The 15,213-nt window shown below is 42.9% G+C and overlaps 1 protein-coding gene across 4 annotated transcripts in view; it reads left to right on the forward strand.

Annotated features, from left to right (window-relative positions):
• Positions 1 to 15,213, forward strand: part of GRIA1 (glutamate ionotropic receptor AMPA type subunit 1) — a 316,336-nt gene that overhangs the window by 225,934 nt on the left and 75,189 nt on the right. The gene's annotated exons all lie outside the window — the stretch shown is intronic.

Below are 15,213 nucleotides of genomic sequence, written 5' to 3' on the forward strand. Positions count from 1 at the left end.
GCAAATGAAGGCAGTGACAGGAGGGTAAAAGCTTTGGTGGACATGCAAATGAAAAGCATCATTTTCTGCCTCTCAGCCAGCAGTTCTGGCCGCCAGCAAGGGGGAAGTCAAATTGTTCTCTCTTTCTCTCTAGATTGCTGTGGAACTCCAGGGTTTGAACAGTTTAATTGAAGGAGAGAGTTTTTTTCCCTCCAAAATCACAGTAAGAAAACATTCAGAAAGTGTTTCCCAGAGCCAAAAGGGATGTTCAGGACCATTTATTCTCGCCTTAAATGTTTATTTAGCACCTGTTATATGGCAGGCATGGTTCAGGATGCTACGGGAGACATCACCGAACAAAGCAGACAAAAACCCCTGCCCTCCTAGAGCTTACCTTCTAGGGAGAGAAGGCAGGCAATAAACAAAATAAAATGTAGGCAACACCCCCATCCCAATTCGATAGGTGAAGCTTCTGGCTTACAGGGAGGGGAAGGGACTTAGCCAAGGTCACACAGATAATCAGCATAAGTTCAGTAACACAAAAACAGGGGTCAGGGCTTCCCTGGTGGCGCAGTGGTTGAGAATCTGCCTGCCAATGCAGGGTACACGGGTTCAAGCTCTGGTCTGGGAAGATCCCACATGCCGTGGAGCAACTAGGCCCGTGAGCCACAACTACTGAGCCTGCGCGTCTGGAGCCTGTGCTCCGCAACAAGAGAGGCCATGATAGTGAGAGGCCCGCGCATCGCGATGAAGAGTGGCCCCCGCTTGCCGCAACTAGAGAAAGCCCTCGCACAGAAACGAAGACCCAACACAGTCAAAAATAAAATTAATTAATTAATTAATTAAAAAAAAAAACGGGGTCAGCTAGGAGCTGTGCTGAACTGGGCATGCCTGTGTCAGCTAAAAAGGGGCTGCTCCCACTCAGCCCTGGACAGTCACTGCCAGGAAAACTCTGCAGATGAAACCAAAGCACACCTACACTCAGCTTGTGGCTCATCAGCTGGGGACCCCTGGAAGAATGGTGGGGAGTATAAAACACCACTGTGCCTTTAATGCATTTAGGCACACTTGGAATATCATATTTATAGATTTTTTTAAAAAAGGAATCCTCCTCTCCCCTCCAGCCCTCATTTTTGGTTTGAAGGATAAAAAAACTGATTGCTATGTTTTTCTTTCCTTTCACATATCTTGGAAAATCCAGGCCGTGAATAGGGCTGCACTAAAAGAAAGACACTCCCCACAACTCTATATCCAGAAAGGTCCGTCTACATCTTCCTGGAGAGAATTCCCTCTTTCTTTTTTTTTTTTTTTTTTTTGCTGCGTTGGGTCTTCGTTGCTGCACACGGGCTTTCTCTAGTTGCGGCGAGCAGAGGCTACTCTTTGTTGCGGTGCGCGGGCTTCTCATTGCCGTGGCTTCTCTTGTTGCAGAGTACGGGCTCTAGGTGTGCAGGCTTCAGTAGTTGTGGCACACAGCCTCAGCAGTTGTGGCGCACGGGCTTAGTTGCTCTGCAGCATGTGGGATCTTCCCAGACCAGGGCTTGAACCTGTGTCCCCTGCATTGGCAGGCGGATTCTTAACCACTGTGCCACCAAGGAAGCTCCCCACCCGTTTCTTTTTAAACCCTCTCTGGAAATATAGCATCTGAGATCCAGAGACCCAACTGTTCACCTGGAAAGAAGTACTGAGTTCTAAAAATGGAAAAATGAAAGCATAATTAATTGAATTGATGGGGAATGTATGCTCAGATTCCTATGGGGAGCCTGATGGTTTTGAATATGAGTTAAGTACCACCATCCAACTGTGGCAAATGAATACTTCTATGCTAGCCTGTGTTCAAGCAAGATCATAGGTGAATGAAGCCCAAGGTAGCGAGCAGAAAATAACGCGTTCCACTAACACAGAAACGACAGACCTACGTGACGACAGTCACCTTGTGTATCTGGTGGCTTAAGGAGAAAGGACCTTAAATTGAGGAGGCACGGTAGCTGCTGAGAGCAGAATGGAGCCCTGCCCAAGGGGGGAAACAGGAGCAGCTGCGTCACAGGCAGCGGGCCCACAGGGTTGGAGGAGGTGGTAAAAGATCTTAGAAAGAAGCTCAGTCTCAGTCTACTAGCCCACTGGGTGAGTCGCTTCCCCTCTCTGTCCCACTTGCCCCTCTTCAAAATGGGAGCAAGATGGTGCCTGGTATGTCCCCCGCTCCCATCTAAGGCTAGTGTCCCTTTGATTCCCAGGTCCAGCCCAGGCTCTAGCCAAGCCAGATTGTGCTTCATTCTGTTTCCCCAGCCCCAGGCTGCCTTTATAGCCTTGTCATTCCCTCTATTTGGAGCACCCTCTCCCATCTTTCCCTCTCAGTGACACTCCCTTTTGCAAATACTGCCTTCCCACTGCTTCCCTCCCAAGTCCCCGGAAGCTATGCTTTGCAGTAATAGTTACAGCTTGAACTCGGGAATAGGCCTGCCTGCAGCTGAATCCCAGCTCTGCCACTTACTGGCTATGTAAGCGTGGGAAAATAACCTCTCTGCACCACAGTTTCTTCTTCTGGGAAATGGAGATAATAAAAACACCTACTTCAAAGGGCTAGTCTGAGTATTAGAGGACACAATGCGTGGAAAGCTCTTCCTTGGCTGATGCACAAATGGTAAATGCTATCGACATAGTTGTTTCTGTCGCCATGGTCATCTGAATCTCTCCGAGGGAATCTTATATCTTCAATCCGCAGCTACCATTGCCCATCTCTGTTTCTTATCAAAACACATACTGGCAAACTTATCTCTGCCGCTCATCCAGAATCTGACACGGGGTGTTGTGTGTTCTAAGTACTCAACACACGTTTGTTGCATGAATACATGCACTTTCACAAGTAGCCTTCTAAAATATGACCACGTCACATTTTGCACTTAATGGAGAGAAAGCAGCCTAAGAGAGAGAATTTCTGGCTGTCACTAACTACCTGTGTAACATGGGGCAACTCAGTCCTGGTGTTTCAATGAATGTGGAGGAAAAGCAGGAAGAATTGGAGGAAAGGAAGTTAAATAGACTAACCCAGAAAACAAAGTCCCCTGTCATCCTAGAGTTGCCACTTACCCCACTTTTCAGGAACGTTCTACTCTTCTCTTTGCTGGGGAAACAGTAGTAATAACTGCTTAGTTTGCTGCATCTACTATGTATCAGGCACTCTCTTAAGTGTCATATGATGTTACCTCTAATCACCGTGACAACCTCTGCTCAGGGACATCAACATCATTTTATAGATGAGAAAACTGAGGCTGAGAGCAATTAATCCCCTTGTTCATGGTTACCCAGCAGAGCTGCGATTATAACCTGTGTCTATTGGATTCAAAGACTCGTGATTTATCTTTGACACACCGTTGTCTTCCAAGACCAAAAACCTTCTGAAGGTCCCTGAGGGCTCCCTGTGGATTGTTAGAATGCATGGAAGTAAAAAGCATCCTTTTTCTTCTGTAGGGTTCCCTAACTTTTTTCTAACAGACCTTTTTTGCTTTGGGTTTTCTTCCATTAATATTCCTTACAGTATCTTTGTCCTTAAAAGCCATCTCCTGGGGAAGAAGAGGTAAGCCCCTGGGAGTGCATTCTGCCCCAACCAGAGTGTGTGCTGCACGGCCAGCTGGGTGAGGGAGATGGTGAAACAGACAAGAGCAAAGATGCAACTGGTGCCGCTTTGGAGAGGCCAACCTCTTGGTTTCAGCTGGGAGGTGACTGTGGACATAGGGTGGATTCCAGAGTCAGAGCTAAAAGCTGGAGCGGGCATATTTTTACCTGTAGTGCTTTAGACATAAAGGGAGGGGGGGAAAGGCAAAAAGGATTACAAACGGCCTTAAAATTATGGTCCATCTGGAGGCTACACATTTATCCTATAGAAATGATTGTGCAAATGTGGCAAGATGTACGTATAAGGATTTTCATTTCACTGTTGTTTTAAAAAGTTAGAAGTAGCCCACTGAGCGTCAGCTGAAAAATGTGATGGTTCATCATCCAATGGAACACAATGCAGCTGTTTAGGTGGATGAACAAAGATGCCTGTGCTACTTCGTAAAGATCTTCAGGATCGCACAGCCTGGATAATAATGGGAATAATGGGTTCTCGTCCCACCGGTCCCAAACTATAGGCTCTTTTCACTGCACCCTGCTGCCTCTTTGGAACACAGGAAACTAGGGGAATGTGTCACTGAGGACTAAACTCTGTGGTATGTAGAGTTGAAGCTAGATTTTTTTTCTGAGAAAGGAAATATTAGTGTGGGTTGTAGTGAAAAGAGACCTCTGGGAAGCATTGGACTGTGGCTTGAAAAAGGAGATAAGATTTTCTACAAAAGCAAGAGAAATGAAGAGGGAAATCTCTGGTGGGGGAATCACTGTGAGAAAAGGCACTGAAGTAGGCATATGCTGAGCCAGGGGACCTGTCAATCAAGGTCATCCCTAGGGACTCATTAGCCAAGGCTTTGGAGCTCACAAGGTTTAATGATAACATTCAATACCATGACTTTGGGGGCCCTATAACCTGTTGTATAGGCATTAGAGTGTCACCCAAGAAACACAGAATCTAAAATGGGCAATGTTGGGGCTTCCCTGGTGGCGCAGTGGTTGAGAATCTGCCTGCCAATGCAGGGGACACGGGTTCGAGCCCTGGTCTGGGAAGATCCCACATGCCGCGGAGCAAATGGGCCCGTGAGCCACAACTACTGAGCCTGCGCGTCTGGAGCCTGTGTTCCGCAATGGGAGAGGCCGCGACGGTGAGAGGCCCGCGCACCGCGATGAAGAGTGGCCCCCACTTGCCGCAACTAGAGAAAGCCCTCGCACAGAAACGAAGATCCAACACACCCCAAAATAAATAAATAAATTAATTTTAAAAAAAAATAGGGCAATGTTGGGCCAGTTCTTCGGTTGCTGCCAGGAAGTAACTCCCTACCCCCCGTGGAGCACCTTTATTGATTGGTGTTAAGGCTTGGTCCACCATGGGTGGAACCATGTCAGCCAGGGTCTAATTTCTGGAATTCAGAGGATTCTGGCACTCAGGAAGTCCCTGCCACTGCTGTTGCCAGGTTATTTATCTCCTGAGCAGCAGACAGAAGGGACTGTCAGGCAGAAAGGGGCTTCCCTTCTGTGGAAGTCTGGCTGGGCACTCACCTGGTATTCATCTCCCCTTTCATGCCCTGTTCTCTGTGTAGGTCCCCACTCTGAGAATGGGGAGAGAGAATGAAGAGGGAGTTTATCTTGCTTTGTTTCTGATTACTGTAGGTATGTATTTCTACAGATCCAAGAGAGGATTAATCAAACATTTTAATTGAGTATCATTTAGGATATAAACCTTGCCTTAGGTACAGTGCTAAGCATTATGGCAGGTGTGAAAAAGCAAGAAACCTGAGTACAGACCTCTGACTTTGCAAGAACCAAGATATACAAGGGAAGAAAGGTAGATAATAAAGCAGAATGTGCATTTGAATAATTCCCAAGGGCAGGATTTATAGACAATAGGTAGAAAAGAAAGATCACTGAGGACTAAAATGGTCTGGGTTAGCTTGGAAGAAAAGGAGGGACTTGGGCTGGTCCCAAGGGGATAAAGGTAGACTTACAGAAGGAGCCTCAGGTAAGGCGATGGTGGCGGGAGAGCCCAAGCAAAGCAGAGGAGACAGCTGTGTTTGGAGACCAAGTACCCCATCAATCACACAGACCAGGGTTTGGATTGTAGTCCACCAGTTACCAGCTATTAAGACTTGAGCCAGTAACTTAAGTGCCAAGCCTGTTTCCTCAACTTTAAAAAAAGAGGCCATTAATACCAATATCATAGGATTCTCATAAGAATACATGAGCAAACAGAGGCTAAAGCATGTTGAGTAGTGCCTAGCTTTATTTTTGAACTACAACAGGGGTTCAAGAAAATCTTAATTTTCTTTCCCTTCTTTTGTGTTATCATTTTACTTCCTTTCTGCTTTGTCCCTGGCCTCCTACCGATCATTTATTCTCTGCTAAGAGCTCTCAGAGACTCACTGACATGCCTCTCTTTATCTGGCTGTGCTCCTGGTCCAGCACTGGCCAGAGGGAAGTCCGGATGCTGTTCCCATGAGAAGGGGGAAGGCTGCCAGGTGCAGTGCTATGACTCGAGGATACTGGCAGCATCATTCACTCCATCCCAGGGTTATTCCATACCTCAAGCCTGGACAGGAACTGGATCTGAACTCCTGCCTGTTTCCCTGGCAAAACTCGTCACCTGGGCAGTGACCCTTCCCGCCAAACCACACTGGCCGCCAGTCCCCTCCTGATCTCCTGGGCACCCGGTTTTCTTTCTTAGTGGTCAGATTATGATGGTTTCCTCTGTATCCCAGAGTGACTGACACTGGTTCTGCAGGACTTGTAAATACACAAGGCTTTTTCAAGAGAGTAATTAAGAACATGAGCTCTGGAGTTAGACCTGGGCATAACTCTACTTCTTAACACTAATTTGCTGTGTGACCCTGGGCAACTAGTTTTGCAACTCAGAGCCTCTGTTACTGCGTAACAAGCCACCCTGAACTTGTGGCATGAAACAACAGCCTTTTTATTATGTTCACAGATTCCCTGGGTCAGGAAACTTGGAAAGGGGCACAGTGGGATGGCTTGTCCCTGCTTAAAGATGTCTGGGACCTCAGATGGGAAAAACTAAAAGGCTGTGGATGACTTGACAGCTGGGGCATGGAATCATCCGAAGGCTCACTTACACCGCTGGCAGTGGAGGCTGTCATCCTGAACACCTATACGTGCCCTCTCCACACTCTGCTTGGGCTTCCTCATGGCGTGATGGCCAGGTTCCAAGAACAAGGGACCAAAAGGAAGCAGGCAGAAGCTGTAGCACCTTTCATGACTTACCCTGAGAAGTCACATGGTGTGACTTCTGCCAGAGTCAACAGCCCAGCCATCTCAAAAGGGAAGGAACATACAGTCTACCTTTCAGTAGGACAACTGTCAAAAATCACATTGTAAGAAGAACACATGGAATGGGAGAGGTTGTGGTGGTGGAATTTGGAAAAAACAATCAGCCACACCTTATATATAAAGGGAAGCTAATACTTTTTGGAATTAAAGATTAAAGAAGATAAGGAATTTAAAATACTTAGCATGGTGCCTGACATGTAATAAGTGCTCAGTGAAAGACACGTAGTCATTCACATTCATACTCTCTCTCTCTCTCTCTCTCTATCCCCCAACAAACAGAGATACATACACATATGTATGACACTTCTGGACAGTGCTTATTAACATGCAGTCCGTGCTTATTAATAGTTTGTGTCTATAAGAGATGCTAGTAATTATTTAAGTTAATGAATCTATAGATTAGATCCCAAATGAATCTACAGAATGGAGCCTTAAAAGTCAGGTCGTTTCTTGTCTACCTCATTTTTATACTTCAGGAAACCCACGTTGAGAGAGTTCACACAGTGGGTTAAATTAACACTGAGCTTTTTATAATCTAGACTTGGAAGAAGCATTTTTGTTGAAAAGAACTCAAGTGACCCTTAACAAACAATGAGCAATTTTTCAAAGGACTGAGGTTTAGATTTCAACAACTTTCAGGATCTGTAAGGCCTTGAACTTCATCATCATCCCCGGAGGCAAATGAAAAGGGATAGAAGGTGCACAAAAGCTTGATGTGTTCTCATTTTGCAGATCTGCACACTGAATTGAGCCAGGTCACTCACTGTCTTTGCCTTTTCAAGACTACACAGATTGTTCCTGCTCCCCAGAGCCAAGGGTTCCCACATTTAGGCAGTATTTGCTCAGTGAATCAGCAAGCAAAACAATCAGAATTAGCAAAATTGAGTTGCTGTGCCTTTGCATCTCTGCACTAAGAAGTACTAAGGACAAAGGGAACAGAACGGAAGGCACATGGCTTGTTTCTTCTCACCAAGGCTGTGCAGGGATCTTGGCTGGACTCAGAAGACATAACTGTGCCAAGTGACCTTGGGCAAGTGACTTAACTCCTCAGACCTCAGATTTCACAGACTGAACGATCTGGCATTCTACAATGGAGAGCATTTACTGAGCCCCTATGATCCGTTCTCTCCTTAGTATGGTGGAGAGTACACAGAAATAAGAAATGCCAGGTCTTGGCTTACATGATGTTCACAGTCTAATTGGAGAAATAAGACTAACACACAAGCAGCAATGAACTTACAAAGCTCGGGTGTATCTTGAGCACTGAGTGCCATCCACGGGTGACCCAAAAGGGAGAGATGGATGTTGGTAGAAGGTCAGTCTTCATCTATCCATATGGCTGGAGGGAGAAAGGGCAAGCACATCATTAAACCAGAAGTCAATCTATCAGGCTTCCCCACAAAGCCAATGCTCTTATATTTCACCATAGCTTCTACATCAAAACTCAAAGAGGGAAAAAGAATTTTCCTACTTATATAGAGAAGATTCATAGTTTATTTTTTTTTAACTTCAACGTCCTTTTTACTCAATGGACTTTTCCCTCTTAAATTTAATACAACATGATGAGTAAAGGAAGGTTTTGATTAGAATCTGGTTCTACCCATATCTTCCCCCTTTGAAGCACAACTGATTTTATTTTTTTTAATTTTGTTGAAGTATAACACACAAATAAGTGCACCAGTCACAAATATACCACTAAATTAATTTTCATAAAGTGAAAACACCTGTGTAATCAGAACTCAAATTAAGAAATTGAATACTACCAGAACTTCAGGCACCTCTGCCCGCCTGCTCACTTCTCCAAACAAGACTAACCACTTAGTTAGTCTTTACTTCTGATGTCATAGATTAATTTTACTAACTGAGCTGTCTTTGAATCTCAAAGCAGAATTATACTCTGTGTACTCTTTTGTGTCTGGCTGTTTTTGCTCAATATTATGTCGTGAGGTGCATCTATGCTATCACATAGAATTGTAGTCCGTTCATTCTCATTGTTAGGTAATATTTCATTGTGTGGATTTATCACAGTTTATTTATCCACAAATCAATCCAGAAGTGTGACTGTCTTTGCAGATAAACATTCTGGTTGCTCCCAGTGTGAGGCCATTATAGATAATGCTGCTATAAATATTGTAAAAGTCTTTTGATGAGCACACTTGAATTTCTGTTGGGTGTATACCTAGGAAACGAATTCCTAGGCCACATTATTTATCATTTCCTGTCATAGATTCTGCCAGGCTATATTCTGAAAACAAATTTACACTCTCATCAATAATATATATGAGTTCCAGTTGCTCGCCATCTGCCTTTTTTATTTTAGCAAGTGGGTGTATTGCAATATACACAGTTTTACACAGTTATACACAGACATTGCCATTTTAATTTGCATTCTCCTGATGACTAGTACCTTTTTCATGTTTATTAGCCACTTGTACAGCCTCTTTTATTAAGTACCTTTGTGAATTTGTTGCTCATTTTTCTGTTGTGTTTTTCTTATTGTTGAGCAAGCATTATTTATATATCTTTGATACACGTCCTTCTTCAGATGTCTGTTATATCAATATTTTCTGTTCTGTGACTTGTCTTTTCACTCTCTTGACAGTGTTGGATGAGGAAGAGAAATACATAATTTTAAGGTAGTCCACTTAGCAAGGTTTTTCCTTTACAGCTAACATTCCTTGTACCTTGTGTAAGAAGGCTTTGCCTACCTCAAAGTCATGAAGAGATTCTTCTATGATTTCTGCTGAAATGTTACCTTTCACATTTATCTATGTGTCCTATAGATATGTTCAAGGTCAATTTTTTTTGCACATGGGTATCCTACTGAACTAGCATGATTTATTGAGAAGTCCATCCTTTTCCCCACTGCCTACCCCTTTCTCATAAATCATCCAATGCACATAGGTCTGCTTCTGGACTCTTTATTCTCTTCTGTTGATATACTTGTCTATTCTTGCCCCTATACCACACTATCTTAATTAGTAGAGCTTTATAATATATTGATAACTAGTAACCAGATGTCTGGAGAAGTCTGCTCAGGGTGCTGAAACAGAGGTTGGATGATTCCCCTGGAGGCGCTGAATGTGGTGTAGAAGAGAAGCTTTTATGAGACCATATCTGCAGTCTTTTTCTAACCATGAGATGCAATGATTCTGTTGAAGCACCAGTGCTTGGGAGTTTTCTCAAAGCTCTAGAACAAATCAATAGCTGAGACTCTGTCAGTGATTTTCTGGACAGTGTTTCAAAACACCTAAAAGTGACAGTTAAAACTCAAGACAATCATGAGTAGAAAAGGTATCCTTTAGCATCCAAACATGGAGCATGTAAAACTCTAGAGACTACCAGAGAAAAGGATTAATCCTCTTTCAAGTAAATTAATGTAAATTTCAAGTAAATTAATGTAAATTAATGCATTTCAGACGAGATAGAAGGTAGTGAGGAGCAGATAAGAATTTGTCATGCACTCAACACATGGTTGCTTTTATTAACCCTTAGTCTCAAGTCAATGTGTGAAGAAAGCAGGGCCTTGCATTGGCACACCATAGAGAGATTAAAAACTTTAAAAAATGTGGATTTTTTTCAGGTATTATGTTTTGTACCAGTTGAGTCTAAGGGTATTATTAAGTAATGGATGTGTTGGGCAGTTAAACTAAGAGTATCGACCTTGCTGTGAATCACCCAGCTCTCCATACATGATTAAAATACAAATAAGTCACAGAAAGAGTGAACTCATCCATAGCCTTGAACCACAGCACAAAAACTGTCCTGTGCAAAATTTGGTTCCATTTCATCTCGTGAATTTTCCACCCCTGTTTATGTCAACCATGGTGAAACACTGTGGTTTTGAAAAGGATAAACAACGTTCGGTTTCTCTTGCAGCAAAACAATACCCCCCAACACTCAATAAATCAAAACTGTTCTGGCAAAAATCAAACAATTCCATCATTTGCTGAAACGTCTAAAATCCTCAAATTGGTCTGAGTGCTTCTGTAAGCAATTTAATCAATCAGTGTTAGCAAAAGTATGTGTTAGTCACCCATAGTGGACTCAGAACGGGGCTAGGTGAGTGAGAGATTCTCAAGGAGAATCACACGTGGTGTCTACACACACACACACACACACACACACACACACACACACACACACCACTTCTTACTTAATTCAGTGAAAAAAATACATACTCTTTAAATAATTGAACATTCAACAAAGTGGCGTTATCTCTCTCTCATCCCTGTCCCTCCAGCATCATAGCCATCTATATGCTATTGTTACAGTTGTTTTTTCAATGCCTGTCTCCTAGACTGTTGCTTCTTGAAATTCTTTTGTGCATAAAAATTATCTAGGGATATTGTTAAAATGAGGTTTAAATTCAGTAGGTCTGCGGTGGGACCTAAGATTTTGCATTTCTAACTATCTGCCACATGAAGCCAATGCTGCTGGTCCAAGTACTGCATTTTGAGTAACAAAGCTCTAGGCTGACTCTGAGCTCCGTAAGGGTCAGGACCTCGTTGTCTTGCCCACCACTGTAACTCCAGCACCTACCACGGAGCCTTGATAAATAATGTTAAGTGAGAGAAGAAGTAAATGAATACATGTTTAAATAAATAGTACTTATGATTTGCATTTATCAATACATTTTTATATGCATACACATGAGAAAAGTTTCTTAGTATGGGCATAAATACAAAGCTAGGAAACATCACAGTCCGATGAAGAAAGCCTGATGCAAGGGTATAGGAAGTAAAGTAGATACAAGAGTAGTATTAGGGACTTCCCTGGTGGCGCAGTGGTTGGGAATCCGCCTGCCAATGCAGGGCACACGGGTTCGAGCCCTGGTCTGGGAAGATCCCACATGCCGCGGAGCAACTAAGCCCATGCGCCACAACTACTGAGCCTGCGCTCTAGAGCCTGCGTGCCACAACTACTGAGCCCGCATGCCTAGAGCCTGTGCTCCACAACAAGAGAAGCCACCGCAATGAGAAGCCCGCATACCGCAGAGAAGAGTAGCCCCTGCTCGCTGCAAACAGAGAAAGCCCGCGTGCAGCAACGAAGACACAACTCAGCCAAAAAGAAATTAAAATAAATAAGTAAATTTATTTTTTAAAAAAAGAGTAGTATTAAATTATAAAGGGTTCTGAAAACCAGGCAAAGGACTGGATATTATGTGAGAAATAAAGAATAGATCAGAAAATTTATAAATAGGAGAGTTATGGGCTGAAAGTTTTCCTCTGAAATGCTTAATTTGATAGCAATGGACAACCTGGGCAGAAAAGGAGCAGGCAGTATACTGTTGCATTAATCCAAAGAGAAGATTAAAAGGTCCCAGACTAGCTTCCAGGCAGTTAGGAAGGAGGAGGAACTGATGAATGCCGTCCGTATTTCACTGGTATAATCAGTTCTCTTCCTTTATGTCAGATGGCAATTGCTCGGACTCAGCCAAGTCAGCAGAGCGCTGTGACTAGCTATATTCACATGAAGGTTCAGAACTCAGGTAACTAGCACATAGGGCTTTGTCAGTCATGAGGTCAGACGTGCCCAGAAACAAGGTTCAAGTGACAAGGTCTCCTTGCTTCCCGGCTCTCTCCCTAGAGTTTGCTCTGCACACTTCAAATATAGCCCTTTAAGCACCTTGACCAGACTCTAGTAATTCTTCCCCATCACTTTAGGATAAAGCCTAAGCCTATTAATGTGGCCTTCAAAGCCCTTTAAAATCTGGCCCCTCCTTTCCTATCCTTGTCTGTATCCATATTTGTATCTCTGTGTGTATGTGTCTGTCCCTCTTCCTCCCTCTCTCCCTCTTCCTCTCTCCCCCCCACCTCTCTCTCTCTCCCCCTCCCCCCTATATTCTGGCCTCTCTTATGTTCTGTTCCATTCCAAACTCCTGGACCCTGTTTGAGTTTTCACCTTGCTGTCCCTTTGTCTGGAGAGTGCACCCCACCCCTTCTCAGGCTTGTGGACTCATTCTCCACAACCCAGCTCAAATATCACTTTCTCAGGAAAGTCTCTCCTGATCTCCTCCACTCCACCTGCTAGGACAGTCCACAGTTCTTACCGCAGAACTCGCATGTATTTTTCACATATTTCTGTTAATTCTCAGGACATTATCTGTGATTCTACAATTCCTCTCTTTTCCTCAACTAGAATGTAAGCTCCCTAAGAGCAGAGCCCAATTTTCACTCGTCTCTATATCTCTATTTCCAGCAGAGGGACTTGGTGCATGGCAGTCATTCTGTAATGTTCTATGTCTGTATATAGCACTCATGAAAGTCCAGCAGTGTTGTTAAGGTCCCCGATAAGAAAACAGAAACATATGCAGGAGTGCCTTGATTGTGGCATGCCACACAGAGTGTGAATAATCTAAAGCAGAAGCCAAAGGAATCCACACCACAGGACTCAAGTCAGTAGACGCTGTAGATAGTTATAGACACCAAGACCATGGAGAGCTCCCAGCAAGTGGGCCTAACTTGGCCCTGTAATCTGAATTTGCCATGATCACTGTTGTACTTTTGGCAGACCAATGAAACTTAGCGGAGCAGTATTTGCAAGCCACTGACATAAACCACGTGAATTACTGTAGAAATTATATATCTTATCGTGTTCCCTAGACTGGCTACTGCCACTTCATTACAGGATAAGGAGCAGACAACCATTTATTCATATGACACCAAATTATTCATTTTCTGTAAATGTCAATTAAAATTAAGTGATAATACAAATACACTTTACTCTGAGATAGAGCCATTCCTAGAATGAACAATCAAGTTGGGCTAACTAAATTCTGATCTAACTGCATCATGAGAGTAGGACGTTTAAATCAATCTACTCTGATAAAGGCCTCCATCATCTCTGTTGTACCAGTCCCAGTTTTCATGGGTTTCAGTGTCTCAACTCAGACAATACCTATATTAAGGGAACCATCAGAATCTGAAAGGGTGGACATTTTACAGCATTTCCCTTTGCCAGATCACCTCTCTCAAGGGAAATAAAGTGAATGAAGGAGACTTGAGTTACTTTTAAAGGCTCAAGAAGAGTTACTTCTCCTTAGCAAATGAAATATTTTTTTTTAAAAACCTGATGATCCCATGATTACCTCAGTTTCCTTCACACTACCACAGTGCTTGGTCATTACGCCCCTTGGTTCACCCTCCCCAGGGAACAACTGGAGTTAAATTAGATCCATTTCCCTATAATTTTGTTGGTATTTTTTAACAGTTGAACGAGAGAAGAAAAACAGTTGCCATTTAAGTCTTTCTTCCAACCATTAAGATCTTCCTTATCTTTGGTATTTTATATAAATTTGGCCCCAGATTTTCTTCCTAGTCCCATCCTAAGTTTGAAAAAATAAATATGCAAAGATTCTCTAGTAATGAATATCATTAGCCCTCAATGCTGTATGTAACAAAGTGCTAGATAGTTGCAGGGAAGAACAATATTTATTCAATAGTCAACAAATGTTTACTGAAGGCTCACTAAGCACCTACAGAAGAATTGAGAGGCATGGTTCTCATTTATAAAAGAGATAGGAGGAAAAGGGAGACCTTGCATTTATTGAAAATTTACCATGAGGTATACTGTGTTCCAGAATTTACATGTTATCTCATTTAATGAGATAGCTAAGCTATCTCATTAATTTAGCTAAGGAAGAATGAGGAAGGATGATGATGATAATAATAGTAATAATAGTAATAATGATAACTAATAATAGTAATAATAATAGTAATAATGATAACACTAGTTTAATACCATGCACATGGCACTGTTAAGCACAGTAAAGCATGGCACTGTGCTTTTGCATGCATTATCTATTTAAATTCTTAATAACACTATGTTAATCTGTAACAACCCTATACCTAGGAGGTAGGTATAATTACCCCTGCTTTAGAAACAAAACAACTGAGATTCAAAAAGGTGAGGGAGCTTTCTTAGGTCACACAGCTAATAAAGTAGGGGTAGGGAGCCCAGATTTTAAGTCAGGTCTGACTAACTCCAAAGTGTGTCTTCTTAACTGTCCACTATATTGTCTCCTTTATAAGTCACTTAGAAATACCAAGATCTGCCATATTCTGACCTGAACTCCATAGAAAGGCATCTTTTGTCCCATTTAAGCTGAACTGTTTACTATTTCCAATCCTATCTGTGCCCTTTTTTGCTCCTTATTGGTGGTCACTCTTTGAGTTCTTGTTCTTCATGGTGGAGGAAGGGCCTGAACTTGGCATTGAAGAATGAATAGGATGTCAGTGGTGGGGGAAGGAAAAGTTGGCTCAAGTGAGGAGCATGCCAAGCTCTCAGTTCTAAAGAAGGAATAAATAT

Source organism: Balaenoptera acutorostrata, chromosome 2 (genome assembly GCF_949987535.1).
Source record: "Balaenoptera acutorostrata chromosome 2, mBalAcu1.1, whole genome shotgun sequence".
NCBI lineage: Eukaryota > Metazoa > Chordata > Mammalia > Artiodactyla > Balaenopteridae > Balaenoptera > Balaenoptera acutorostrata.